Source organism: Podarcis tiliguerta (assembly GCF_965153285.1).
Source record: "Podarcis tiliguerta genome assembly, chromosome: 6".
Taxonomy (NCBI): domain Eukaryota; kingdom Metazoa; phylum Chordata; class Lepidosauria; order Squamata; family Lacertidae; genus Podarcis; species Podarcis tiliguerta.
This window is the reverse complement of record NC_139539.1, coordinates 27,323,554-27,338,538: the sequence shown is the minus strand read 5'-3', so window position 1 is coordinate 27,338,538 and position 14,985 is coordinate 27,323,554. Positions and strand designations below refer to the sequence as shown.

Below are 14,985 nucleotides of genomic sequence, written 5' to 3'. Positions count from 1 at the left end.
CAGGACTCTAGCACTCTCCCGCCCCGGCCCTGCTCCCACGGTGGCATCGACCTCTTCCCGAATCTGAGCGACTTTATCTGCAAAAAACTTTGCAAAATCATTGCAGGAGATCATGTGGCCCGTACTGGGCCCCGATGTAGCAGGTGGTTCCGCTAGATTGCGGACCACCTGAAAAAGTCTCCTGCTGCTGTTTTCTGCAGATGCAATAGAGGCGGTGAAGAAAGTCTTCTTCGCCGTCGCTACTGCCACTTGGTAGGCTCGACATTGAGCTCTAACCTGTGTCCGGTCAGCTTCAGAATGGGTCCTCCGCCACCGGCGCTCTAGCCGTCTCAACGATTGTTTCATTGCCCTCAGATCCGTGGAAAACCACGGGGCTGTCCGGGCTCCATGCAATCGGAGAGGGCGCTTCGGAGCCAAACAGTCAATAGCCCTGGTTAACTCCACATTCCAGCGGGCCACCAGGGAATCAGCTGAAAGGCCATCAACATGGGATAAAGCATCCCCTACCACTCTCTGGAAACCATTTGGATCCATTAAGTGGCGGGGGCGGACCATCCGAATCGGTCCCACCTCCCTGCAGAGGGGAAGGGTTGCGGAGAAGTCAAGTTGCACCAGGAAGTGGTCTGACCATGGCACTTCTTTTGTTTTGCTTTTACTTAGTGTCAGATCACCAACATCCATGGAGGTAAACACCAGGTCCAAGGCATGTCCGCGGCTATGGGTTGGGCCAAACTTATTCAGGGACAGCCCCATGGAGGCCATGCTTTCCACGAAGTCCCGAGCGGCCCCTTGTAAGGTCGTGTCGGCATGGATATTAAAATCCCCTAGGACAACCAAACTAGGTGTCTCCAGGAGGACATCCGCCACGACCTGAAGCAGCTCGGGCAGGGAATCCTTGGTGCAGCGGGGAGGTCGGTACACCAGAAGGAATCCTGTACTGCCCCTATTGCCCAACTTCCAGAACATGCACTCAGAAAACTGGGTCTTCCCAATAGGACGCCTGGTGCAAACTAATGACTTCCTAAAAATCACTGCAACCCCCCCTCCCCGCCCACAAGGCCTGGGTTGCTGTGCGTAAGAGAAACCTGGTGGACAAGCAGCGGCAAGAACAGGCCCATCTGCTTCATCCAACCAAGTCTCTGTTACACATGCCAGGTCAAATCCTCCATCCATGATCAAGTCATGGATTGCAGTGCAGGAATGCTGTTGACTTCTGATAAAAAGGGAAACAGGAGTGTAAATTGCTGGTGTTTGCTTATTTCATGTCTAGAACTGTTTTCAGTTCACAAATATGTAATTGATGACATTTCCCCCTAATTGCATTGGAAATTGTTTCCAGTCATTGGAAAGTGTTTCCTTTAGATTGAAATGAATGGAGCCAGTGTGGTGTAGCAGTTAGAGTGCTGGACTAGGACCCAGGAGACAAGGGATTGAATCCCCACACAGCCACAAAGTTTGCTGGGTGACTTTGGACCAGTCACTCACTCTCAGCCTAACCTACCTCACAGGGTTGTTGTGAGAATAAAACAGAGAGCAGGAGATGTATATATGCCACCTGGAATTCATTGGAGAGGTGGCATATAAATGAAATATTTAAAATGCCGTGGAATAATGTAACAACACAATTAACTGTGTCTTTAAGCACATAAAATTCCTACATAGTCAACAGCTAGACAATTATTGTAGTTTTTGATGGAAGCCAAACTGCAGCAGAATGGAAACTGTGCTGCATGTGGCAAATATGGGATGGAATGAAGAAAGATGTCTCCTTACTTCTCTAACTGCAACTATACTTAGCGTTATACAGATATCAGTGGGATTTCTCTGTAAGCAGAAATAGGATCAGAATGTTAGGCTGTTTCCAGGCAGAAGATTTTGTTATCAGGCACATTGAATATGTGTATCTAACACATTCTACGTTATTTCTGAATGCCTTTAGTTGCTGCTGACCCATTCTATTTCATATTTTCTGTGTTAAGGTCCACCCCAGAAACCTGAGAGAGAGCCATAGTTTAGTGGGAAAGCACACACTGTGAATGCATAAGGTTCCCTTCCACTGCCCAGCAAGGGCATTATGATCAGCAAATGGAACCTGGCCAGTTTTGCCATGGCTTGATGATTATTGGTGTGTAGTAACATGGTGGTGGCACCAATGTTGTGGAATGTGCTCCCTGCTGAAATATGAGTCGCACCATCACTATTGGCATTCTGCTGGCTCTTGAAGACCGACTCCCTCCACTTGAACTTGCACTTGTGATCCAGTTGTTTTATTTGCTTTTAAAACTAGTTAATTGTTATGCTTTTTAATAAGCTTATTTTATTGCATATTTTAAATATGGATGCTTTTAATGTTTTGATGGCATTGCTTTATTGTGTGTTTTAATTATGCATGGGTTTTATAATTGAGTTTAAGCTTGCAAACAGAAGTCATTACGACATATAAGTGGAATATCAGTGTTTTTCAAACTTGGACTATAACTCCCATAATCCCCGACCATTTTTCCGGCTAGCTAGGGATGCTGGGCATTGTAGTCCAAAAACAGATGGAGAGAGACCCAAGTTTGAGAAATACTGTTATATAAATCAATAACGATAATCTCTGGTATTTCCAGGTATGACTGTGAAAGACTCCTGTCCTGGAGACTTTCCCTGAGTCCTTTTAGATCATCTTTCCCCAACATGCTGCGCTTCAGAAGTTTTAAACTACAAGTCTCATCAGCCCTAGTTCAAAACAGGGGGGCTCCAGGTTGGGAGAGCCTGGTATAGATGATACAGTGTTGGATGGACCAATGCTTTAACTTGGTATAAGGCAACTTCCTACGTTCTTAACCTTGCTCTTTAAAAACAACATTATCAGTGATTCTCTAGAAGACATTGGATTCTGTTCTAGAAAGTAAGATTCCTCACTTTGACTTTCAGTGAACAAAGGTCCCTTTTCCACAAGTCTGTCATAAGTCCAGAATTAAATGCACGCTATAGGGAACATTGTGTCCCTCCAACACCTTGGTATTTTTATCTAGGGAAAGTGGATGGAATGGCCTCTGCTGACTACAACTACAGTGAAGAATTTACTCAAAGCCAGCAAGAACAGAATCCATACAAGGTAGATAAAAGGCAGCACTTTGAATTGGATCCAAAAAGTAAATGTGAGCACAATTTTAAGAGAACTATCATGCTATATTGCCTGCAATAAAGGACTTCTGAGTTAAGTGCACATAGATACCAAGGATGACCTGCTTTCCACTGGTTCCTTACTGGATTAGGAAAGTGCTCCAGCAATTCCACCTCAATATCATTTCATGCATGTTGAGACAGCAAAACAACACACATGCACACAAACTGAACTTTGGCTATTTGTCCTTGAGAAAAACAAGCTAAAAATCAGTGCTCAGTAGATGCCTGATTGCAGGCAATTTACAGAGTACATAGAGTGCTTACTTCTAAACCTGCCGCACAATTGTCTTTGACTGAAAAATAAAACAATTTTATTGTTCTTGGTATCTGGAAGAATATGCCAAGATATAAGAAGAATTAACTTTTGCTAACATCCATCAGAATGATCAGACTAGGGTTTTGTTTGGACAGTCCTTAAAAGAAAAAGAAAAAACCATCACTGCTGCTGCTTATTGGGCTAAACATTTTTCAAACAGCAAGGCTACTCTGATTTTATGAATCACTACACCGACTGATAATAAGGAATTGGGATGGATCATAATGGCGGCTTCATGCCCAGAGTAATGGAATGAATCCAAAGCAGAATAAGCGGAGGGAGAGCAGCTGCTAGCACTGTCCCATAAAATGCTTGAACAGATGCTAAGTGGAATGTCCTGTTCTGGTCTTGCAGAGGCCAAAGGACAAGGCGGCAAGGCAGGTTGGTTGTTGCAGCACCATGGAGAGTTCCCAGTTGAAAGCGATCTGAGGCTTCTAAAGCCTCTGTTTCTTGCCCACCTCCGCAAGGCTCTACCAGGTTCTGAAAAACTCGATTTTCTATGGGTCAACCCCTGAAGTCAGGCACTTCTCCTGAGACCTGTGGCCTCCCTGAGATCTGTGGCCTCCCACCTGGTGCACTTCTACGGATGGACTGATGAGGTTACGGAATGACTTGTGGAGGTGGACTGCCCATTGCTAAGGCTACATCCTCAAAACATTGTGTACATGCACAGCGAGGAGCCCATTACTGGAGCAGCCATTCTCACCAGGTGTGGCATGGCGATAATGCACAAAGCAACTGTAAGGCGCAAAGTGAGTTGAAGAGGTTATGTAATAGGGAAAGAGATAGAAATGAGACACCCACATTCCATTTCAGAAGATCAGCAAGCAGACACATACCTCAACCCTCCTGCTTAAAACCGCACACAACTGTTACTCAGAAGCTCCAGTATCTGGCCATCACATTGGTACTACAAGTAAAGTGAATGTGTTACAAACAATTAACTGGACCCAGATACCAGATGAGCAGGCAAGAGATACAGATCTATTTGCTTTTTAAGAAAATGGTGACCTTTTTGCCCTGTGCTGATTGCCCTGTACTAGCTATTATGAGATTTTAAAATTATTTTAATTATTTGTGTAAGGGTGGTACCTAACTAAACAGTGAGATGAGCACAATGACTTTGAGCTGCATAGTCTAAGTTCATCCTCTCCTCTCCCAAGACCTCTAACCCCACTGCAAATCCTCTAAATCTGCTCCAGGGGTTCCCCCAAGCCTGGAGAACAGATATAGGGCAATGTATGAAGTGTGGAAAGGGCAGGGGAGTTACGTTACACAGATTAAAAAAATGTTGCACTGTCTTAACCACTGGATAGCACCCAAAACATTTTTTTATCTATCAAGGGAGCTTACATAGAAGACCCAGGTGTCTTCCATTAAGACTCAACATACCCAGCAAAGTCACTGCATTACATGCTTTCAGACTGGAATGTGCTGCTTTTAAAAAATGAACATATTATTCCCTCCAATAGCAAACTCCAGTGGCAACTGGCAACTTTTTGTTGCAAGTCTCCCTTGTGCTATTTAAACCTGCCTCCATTTAACCTTGCATCCAAGGGCCTTGAGACATCTTTCCCTCCTCTGCACTGAAATCTTTTGTGTGTCTCGCATCCTACAGCCAAAATCCTAAATGGAACCCCTGCCTTCCTCCATGCTTTTCAAACACCATGTGCCTAACATTTTAAGGAAGAACTGAAATAGTTTTCTACCCAATGGCAGCAGACATGCAATGAGACAGGATGAGATGGACCAGGCCAACTTGCCTCAGGTAAGATGCCACTTTAGTTACATCTCTGTCAACACCAAGTATCCTACCATAGCTAGAGTACATTTGTAATACTGGGGCTTGAGCCTGGACAGAGAAGGTAAAATAATGAAATAATATGGGTTAATGTAGTCTGGGACATGAGTGGCGCTGTGGGTTAAACCACAGAGCCTAGGACTTTCCGATCAGAAGGTTGGTGGTTCGAATCCCCACGATGGGGTGAGCTCCCGTTGCTGTCCCTGCTCCTGCCAACCTAGCAGTTCGAAAGCACATCAAAGTGCAAGTAGATAAATAGGTACCGCTTCGGCAGGAAGGTAAACGGTGTTTCTGTACACTGCTCTGGTTCGCCAGAAGTGGCTTAGTCATGCTGGCCACATGACCTGGAAGCTGTACGCCGGCTCCCTCAGCCAGTAAAGCAAGATGAGCGCTGCAACCCCAGAGTTGGTCACGACTGGACCTAATGGTCAGGGGTCCCTTTACCTTTACTTTAGTCTACATTTTGCAGTAGATATCTGGGATTAAAGCTAAATAATTTCTTGTCCAACCCGTAATTGTCTAATGACTGGGAGATTTATCATCATTAGTATTTCGAAAAAGCAACTGTTGAGTCATCATGCACTCCTCTTACCTGGAAAATGTTTATAAGAGGAGAAGGTAAGCAAAACTTAATATATGCAATCATTGAATATTTTCATTTTTAAGAACATGAACCCCGATGTAAACAAACCTGAAATAAAATTCAATCAGAACCCATTCAAGAGGAGCCTCAAGTGTTATGATTTGTCACTGAAGAAGACCAAACAGTCAAAACACATTTGGCAGTCTGAATTGTAATCTGCTGAAGCTGTGGCTGGCTAGTTAAATCATTCTCCGGCTTATAACAAGCATATGTATTTTATTAGTGTGTTGGAAGATTTCATATGTTTTGTATACTGCATTTTTATATGTTTTATGTATGATAAACCAATTGAGTAAAATTTGCTGGATTTTTATGGTTCCTGGTTATTTTTGTGTGTGTCTTAGATTTGAGCTTGATCCATCAGGCAAATGCTTTTGATATGCAGGTTCTCTTTTTGCTTCTTCACTCTGTACAGCTTGCCAAACACTCCCTATTTTGGAGAGGTGCCTCTTATTTTAAACAGGTTTCACCCCTTTATTTTTAGATCATTACAAGGCCATAGAAGGAAAAAAGGACAGACAGCAAAGTGCCACAGCATCCCTCATTTCTGAAATGCCGTTCTGGCACCCTGACCCCCGCAGAGGCACACAAGGCTTGCAACACAAGGCACTCTGCGCAAGAAACGAGTTTCGCTTAAAGCTCCTCTGCCAATTTGTTCATTTTAAAGACTACATTTCAGAGACATGAAGGGCTTGGTATGTTCCGCACAAAATGTACCCGTGGAGTTAGAGGACAAATGATCTATCTTTTGTATACCTGCATAAATCCCCTGAAGTTAATGGAACGTTGCTAATTTACAGCAGCTGGTTCCAGATGTGGAAAAGATCTCATGCTTCACACAGTCCGGATCATTATCAAGGAGACCAACACAGGAGGCACTCTGTTCCCAAACTGCCAACCATTATCATTTGAAGTATCTCTTTCTCTCTCACACACACAGGGTGCCATACATTTTGCTTTATCCGTTTTCAAAGGGATCTGCAAATACATGCAGTTCATCCCCCTAAGATCGTGTTTTACGAAGGGTGGTATATAAAACTCCCTTAAAAAAGAGAATAAATAAATACTTGGTAAGGGATGGTTCAGGAAAAAAAAAAAAAAAAAGAGAGAGAGAGAGAGAGAGAGAGAGAGAGAGAGAGAGAGAGACTGCCTTCTGAACTATTGCAATCTCATTCCTACATTTTCTCTGTAGTGCCTGGCAAAGTACCGGTGATAAGTAAATAATCCAGAGTGGCAACTGGAGTAAAGATAAACCTATTGCCTTCACTTGCATGTATGCATATTGAGATTTGCATTATGATACTATATGCTAACTACATATTTTTGTAAAAAAAAAAAAAAATCAATTGAAAGGTTTTTGTTTGTGGCTGGATGAGTCTTGATTTTTAATCCCAGGGTGGTGGTGGAGAATTCACCCAATGAACTGCAGGACCTAATTATATGTGGAATATGAAATCAGACATGGGGAGTGAGTCATATGTGGGTGGGGTAAATTAGGTGTTCTATTGTAGCACACTTCGGACCCATGTTACTCATGTGCAGGCCTACTGATAAGTTGGATATGATATTACTATTTGACTATAAGAGGAAGAGTTGTAGCTCAATGTAGAACAATGTAGAACATCTGCTTTACTTGCAGAAGGTCCAGGGTTCAATCCATAGCTGTCAACTTTTCCCTTTTCTTGCAAGGAATCCTATTTGGAATAAGGGGATTTCCCTTAAAAAAAAGGAAACGTTGACAGCTATGGTTCAATCCCTGCTGTATCCAGGTAGGTCTAGGAGTAACTCCGACCTGAATCCCTGAAAAGCTGTAAAAATCAGCATAGATCATAGTGAATTAGATGGACCAATGGTCTGACACATTTTTTTAAAATAAAACAAATTAAATAAATAAATTGTATTAATATTATGTTGTGACAATATGTAGCAAAAACAATTATACATCAAATACCCTGGCTTCTCATACAAAAAAGGAGAAAACAAATGAAATAAAAGAGAGAAAAGGAAATGGCATTTGAAGAGGGAAGAAAGGCAACATAACAACCCCCCTACAATAATACCAATAAAATTTAAAGGAAAAATATTGTCATTTACTTTGTCATTCCATGAAATGGAAAAAAACAAGGCCAACCTCTCCATAAGATTATTTCCTAGATTATTTAGTATGTGTTTCCGTCATGTGTAAGTTTTATCATTAAGATAGTTTGCCAAGTTTTCCTTAATCAGTTATTATACTGGGATCATTATTTTTGTCATGATTATTATACTGGGATCATTATTTTTGTCATAATTTATACTGGGGATCATTATTTTTGTCAAGCTCAAACCCATTTCTGGACCAGAATGCCAGTGTGGTACAGTGGACAGAGTGTGGGATTTAGATGTTGGAAGCCAAGTTCAAGTCCCCACTCAGCTCTGAATCTCACTGGGTCACCACGAACAACTCAATCAGCCTAACCTAAGCCCCAAGGTTGTTGTAAACTGCTACCGAGTGCTGGTGAAAGGAGTTTGTAACAAAATAATGAAAAAGCCATTGTTGAAAGGCAGTGAATGGGGGCTCCTTCCTTCACCGTGTGCCAAATCCAGGCCACATACTTCATTCAGGCCACATGTTTACAATAGTTGTATGAACTGACTCAGTGTAACCTTGGATAAATTGCTTCTCTGTTCTCCCCTGTGCATCTTTTGCCCCCCGCCCCCATGGAGGACATGAGAAGGGAACCTGTGGCCTTCCAGATGTTGCTGAACTACAACTCCCATCATCCTTGGCCATTAGTCAACTTTGTTGTGGCTGATGGGAGTTGTAGTTCAGCAGCATCTGGAGGACCAAATGTTCTCCAACCCTGCTCCAGAATGAAGTAATAGAGGCACCATTTTAAATACACATTTCCCACAAATTTGCAATGTTTCCATATTGGTTGAGTTTGGCTTTTTGTCAAGGTATGATCTTTGTTCACCAGCAAAGGGATCACCTGTCTTTTCTTACAGAGATACCACCCACCTGCTTGTACAGTAATACAAGAAAACAGAGAGATAACAAAGAACAGGAACCGTAGATTTATGTGGACCAAGATGCTAAGAGATTATCCAACATAGATTTATGCTCACATCTACCCACATCTACAAGACACTCTATGTCTCTCAGTCATCAGAATACTTTCGATCTCTTTTTGATGAGATTAGCACTTTACCCCACAGCACCCCCTGCTGATCTCCTAGCGCCCCAGCATGCATTCCCTGTTGCTGCAGATTCTCAGAGAAAATCCAATGGAAGCTCTAACCGGAAACGTAATCCAAAAAAATAAAAGGGGGAAATAGATGAGTGGTATAATGCTGTCCCTGTTAGTTGCTTCAGCATGCAAACTGGGACTCTGCAGGCAACAAGTACCATGACCACACATCATTTTGCAGTGCAGAGAGAAGGCTGCAATCTGTACTGAAACATGAGCCCCGTAGTATGGGAGAAAAACAGAGAGATCCGGAAAAGGGAATGTCAACAGAGAAACTTCACAGTTAATTGCCTCAAATCTGACCTGGACCCCCTCTCTGTTAACCCTTGAAGGAAGCTCCTTCCCTTAGTGAATTTACACTTCTGCCCTGCTCTGCCTTTCCAGCCCCACACTTGCCTTCCACACCACCTCATGAAGCCCCACTTAAGGCTGCATGATTGGCATGTGCTTCCAAGGTCACAGCTAGAATGGAAGCACAGGGATGCACCCACCCCCTCCGATCTTTCCCAATTTATTATCAATGTCTACTTTTACCAGCAGAACACCTGAAGTGGGAGTTAGTAAAACAGTAGCATTTCCTTCCTCCTTTGGGAAAGCAGCCCTCCCTTCCCCACCTTCCCACCTGCGTGCTAAATTTAAAGGAAACATTTGTGAAACGTATTGATGAGAACCGCCATCTACCATTATTCCACAGCCCGGCTTTATACCCTCCCACTCCACACTGCTACAAGGTGTGGAACTGCCGCCGGCTGACAAAGGTCTGCTCGACACAGGTGGCACACTCCCCCACTGCAACTCCTGTGCGCACACAAAAACGCGCACGCATAGAACATGCAGCATTGCTCATCACATTTCAGCACACGAGTAAGCCACCACATGCTCAGCTAGTCATCATGTAGACACACACACATAGACATGCTTCCAGGAATATTACATGTCACAGATGTCAAGTGCCACCATCATGTTTGCATGCACACACACCCCTCAATGTTTGTTTTTAGACACATAACACAGATATATGCTCAATAGTTTATGCAAAACACTGATATACAGTGCTTAAGAGCACAGCGTCTTCCTGGAGTGTGCTTCAGGAAGACTGCAGAGTACAACCGAGGAAATCGGAACAAGGCTTCGAACATGAGTCTCAGCCATGTGAGTTGGCAAATATCCTAAGTTTTCTCCAGCTACGCAGCACATCGCCTCCCAACCCCCAGAAACAAATGCTTCTACATTCAGGCAGGTAATTGACCTGGCTTTTTATTCATTTTTGTCTAGAAATGGTTAGTTTTAAGTGATTTCACCCTCAGCCTTTGTTCCTCGTTATCATGTTTGGTTGGATTTCACATCATTGTTAACCACCTTGGACACCTTCACAGCAATGCAGGATATAAATCTCTTCAACAAACCTATAAATCCATCATTAGGTCTCCTCCAAAAGGACTCTCTCCCACCCTATTCCTTATGATGTCAAAACACAGCTCGGGCTATTCAGACACTCTCTACCACCTCCCGACAGCAGAATGAAACCAGTTGTCCCCAGTCATGCCTGCCTATCTTTTTGGGATGTTACCGGGGGTTAACTTAGTGGGCCCAAATATTAACCACCCACCCACCTCGCTGCTGCCCATCACCATGGTATCTGACTCCGTGACGCATAAAATCAATAGCAACACAGAACACTCAAATCCTGCTGCCAAGCACAATCACATTCAATGGCTCCCTTTTCCTCAACACTATATGTAATCACTACAAAAACACACAGAGAGAGACACACTGTTGATGGCAATTAACATTCTCTTCCCCCAGCCCTCGTATCAGGAACCAGGTACCAGGTACCAAAAGCACGAGCAGGTACATTTCAAGGTCTTAAGAACTGTGGAGTAACCAAGAGAATTGCCAAGGCTGGCTGGGGCTCTGTATTGACAGAAGCAAAACAATCGCTGGCATTTGGGGGTGTTGCACAAAAGAGGTAAATAAGACGGAAGACTACTTCCTCTGCATACACACACATACAAACACAAAACACAAACAAACATCCTATCCATCTCCCTTGAAATAGTGAGTACAGTAAATAACTGTAGCGTCTCCCCATTTCATACTTCATTGTTGAAAGCCAACACTCCCCAAGGCACTCGTGCCATTGGTTAAGGCCCTATACAGCTGCTTTTTCTTCCACCGGCACAATGCTGGACTCACCTGGGTGTCAATGGAAGGGACAACAGCTGATGCCCTGGCAGACGCTCCCCCTTGCCATGGAGTACTTGTCCAAAGAAAGCTTTGCGATGAAGCCTGGCTTAATTGCTGTAGCAGGTCTTTCTTCTTTCCCTTGTCTTCTTCCCTTTCCCACCCACCCTCCTCCTTTAAAATAAAAAAGGAAAGAAAATCCTCTTTATGCAGCAGCCACCGTTCTCCCCATAATGATCACTGATGCGATGCCCATTCATTCAGCTTTTCCTCCCCCTTCCGCCTCTCTTTCCTGGTCTCCTGGATTGAGGTTGTTAGTGATGCTGCAGCAGTGCTGAGTGAGATCCCCCTGAGAGTACAGTGAAGAGAGGTTGGGAGGGAGAGAGAGAGAGAGAGGGAGAAAAAGGCAGAGATGCAAGAGAGAGAGAGAGAAAGAAGAAGAAGAAGGCAGGCCCCAAAACCAGATCTGGATTTGTAGGAGCCTGGAATACTACAAACACACACACACACACACACACACACACACACACACACACACAGATATAATGGAAACTAGGGCAGGAAAAGAGCTGGGCCAAAGCTGCCGCTGCACATCGTATTATTGTGCCTCTGGCAACCTGAATCATGCATAAGGTCAACACACCAGAAAATCTGAGGCACTCAATAAGTTATTAGCAAGAAGATGCAGGCAATATAAAGAGGCAGGCGACAGACAGACCCTGCTTGGTTGGAGGCTTAGTCAGTGCTTTCACAGCACGCCTTGATTTTTAGAGATGGGTAGAGCTCCCCAGCTGGAATGAAATAGCCACAGCTCAGCAGCAGGTGAAATCCGGCACGATAGTAATAATAAAAAGCCAATCCACAAGCAATTGCTGTTTCCTTTCATTTGAGGCATGTATTTTAAAAAAGAACAGGAGGGTGGGGAGCCGCTTGCTATTGTTGTGACTGTTCCACAGGCCAGAGAATGACAGCCTGACAAATTAGCAATAATGACCATGACAATAACTCCTTGCATTTCCCAGCCCTTCTGTTTGCAAGCTGCACAGCAGAAAAGGGCAATTAGAGGCACAGTCCTCAAGGTTTTTTTTGTTTCTGAGGAGCTTCATTGAAGGCTATGGGATTTTGCAGTAGATGGCGACTGAGTCATGGCATGGCATGGTCTGCTTATGGACAATGTCATATAAAATTCCACTGTTAGCAGCAGTGAAAAGGTGTGTTTTGGGAGGTTGGAGGGGGTTGTGCTATTTTGCCAACCCACTTAATTTTACATGTGCTCCAAGGTGCAGCATATACTGTAGTCCACCATGACCCCCATGCCCACTGTGTTTTCATCCAGAAGTTTATAAGCAATCGGAATTTCATTTGCATACAACCAAGGCTGCAGATAGTAAAGGCATATGTTGTACAATCAAAATGTTCATAAGTCAAGTTCAGACATGCAGACAAACAGTTAGAAAATAAGGGCTGGCCAGCCCAGCCCAGCCCCTCTCATTCTTCCATTGCCCATTCAGAGTGGCAGTTCTAGGTCGGTATTTTAGGTCAGTCACTAACTTGCCCTAGTTTTTGAGCTGAAACAATAGTAAAATAGATCCAAAGCTCTCAAAAAGCAAGTTGCAACGTGAGCTATTGATTGGTTCAACTACTTCTCGTGGCACATCACTGGCATAAATGGGATTTAAACATACTTTCTAATCCATTGCTTTCATCAATACTGTATTTATTTATAAGATTTATACACTGCTTAATCAAAGAGCTTTCTGAGAAGTGTACAATATTTATGTATGTATGTATGTATGTATGTATGTATATATGTATGCTGTTGTTGATATGGAGATTGAGGCACATCCTAACTTCTGCTGATTTCGTGTCAGGCTCAATCGGCAAATTCAATTATAGTTGTTTGGGAGGTGTTTTGCAACACACCTGCTTCCCTGAAAGATCAGATTTCTTGTGATAAGGAAAATGCCTTGAAAAGTGTGGGATAACACTTGACACAGTGTCATCTAACCTCTTCACAGACAGATCAAACATTAAACAGACAGCAACATCCTGCTTCCCTGCAAAAAAATAAATAAATCAGGACGAATGTTCAGTGAACAGGTTGTCTGGAAGCACTGATAAAGCAAAAGTAGAGGCTAAATTTAGAATAACCTGTGAAAAGAAGCTTTTAATACACATTTTTGAGAGCTATTCCAGTCAGACTACATTTTGGCCTGTATTGATTTATTCACCATTTTATAGATTGCATTCTAGCCATTTCCTGCTCTGTGGTCCATCTCACCTCCCTAGAAATCAACTCTGTCATTTTAACACTTCTCTTTCAAACTAATACAATAATAACATTATATCTGTTTTCTCTTTTGGAGTGGGGACAATTGTGGCCTAGCCTAATGCTAGATCCCATGAAGAAAGTTCCTAGGCCATGGATAGCTCCATGTGAGCAACAGACTCTGACAAAGGATGGGAGCAGACTGCAGCTTTTTAAGCCTCATTTTCAGATTACTTTGTCCAGATTCCACCCCCTTGCAGAGAACTTCAGAACTTCAAAGGACCAGCCCTCAGGTCTAAGGATGGGCACTCTTCCAGCATTCTGCAGGTTGGTGATGCACAGTGAGAGGCACTGAAGGGAAGGTTCCTGTGAGGATCTGAGCTCTGGCCTTATAGAGCCTGCAGGTCCCCCCTTATAGAGCCTGCAGCTCTGAGCTCTGAACCTGACCCATCTGATACTGCAGCAGCCTCTGATTCAGTGTCCAGACCACTGCTAGATTCAGGATGCCTGATTTGGAGCATATGTGAGGCATCCATGGCAAACCCCACCCACAATGTAGAAGGAAACATGCATTATTGTTTGTTGTCACATGCCACCTGACACCTTCTTACACATGACAACATCTGTATTGAGACCACAGACAGGTTACCACAAAATCAGTGCCGAACAGCCTTTCAGCGACTGCTCCAATTAAGATGCAGCTAATCTGTGATTAATGATATAATAAACTAATCACACCTATTAACTGGGTAACTTTTATAATTCAACCCAGTTAAAGTTTGCCAATTACTCCAGCATCCTCATCAGTATTGACTCATATGTACACTGTTTCAATGATTTTGGAAAAGGCTTCAGTCTCAGAGAAAAAAATGGAAACAGACTGCTGTTTGCCTTTCTATTGCACATACAAGTTTGATTCCAGAAAAGTGCAGGTACATTTGCAGAACTAATATCTGAAACAGGGGTGGCTAACTTGTGGCTCTCCTTCAGTGGCAGCCAACAATGATGCAGAATCATAGAATTGTACAGTTGGGAGGGACCCTGAGGATCATCTATTCCAACCCCCCCCCCTGCAATGCAGGAATATGCAAGTGTCCTATGCAGGGATCGAACTTGCAACCTTGGCACCACACTCTAACCAACTGAGCTAGTTCAGCAATATCTGGAAGGCCACAAGTCAGACACGTCTGATCTAAACAGATAGCCATTTGCAATGGGGCAGCAAAGCTGGAGAGAGACAACAAATAAAGCTCCATATCCATATTATAAGTAACCATTTCAAGAAGGAAACTCCCTCCCTACTCCCAGTTTTGTGATGAAGTTTTTATCTTTTAACCCAGCGAATTATGGACAGCCAGGTAATTTGCT

The 14,985-nt window shown here is 43.4% G+C and overlaps 1 protein-coding gene across 3 annotated transcripts in view; it reads right to left on the bottom strand.

Annotated features, from left to right (window-relative positions):
• Positions 1-11,845, bottom strand: part of DLGAP4 (DLG associated protein 4) — a 330,445-nt gene extending 318,600 nt beyond the window's left edge. The window contains exon 1 of one of the 3 annotated variants that reach the window (XM_083446808.1): positions 11,361-11,845. The gene's annotated coding sequence lies outside the window, so the exon portion shown is untranslated. The remainder of the gene's footprint in view (positions 1-11,360) is intronic. The other 2 variants (XM_083446798.1, XM_083446809.1) reach the window with 2 other exon arrangements.
• Positions 11,846-14,985: the final 3,140 nt, after the last annotated feature.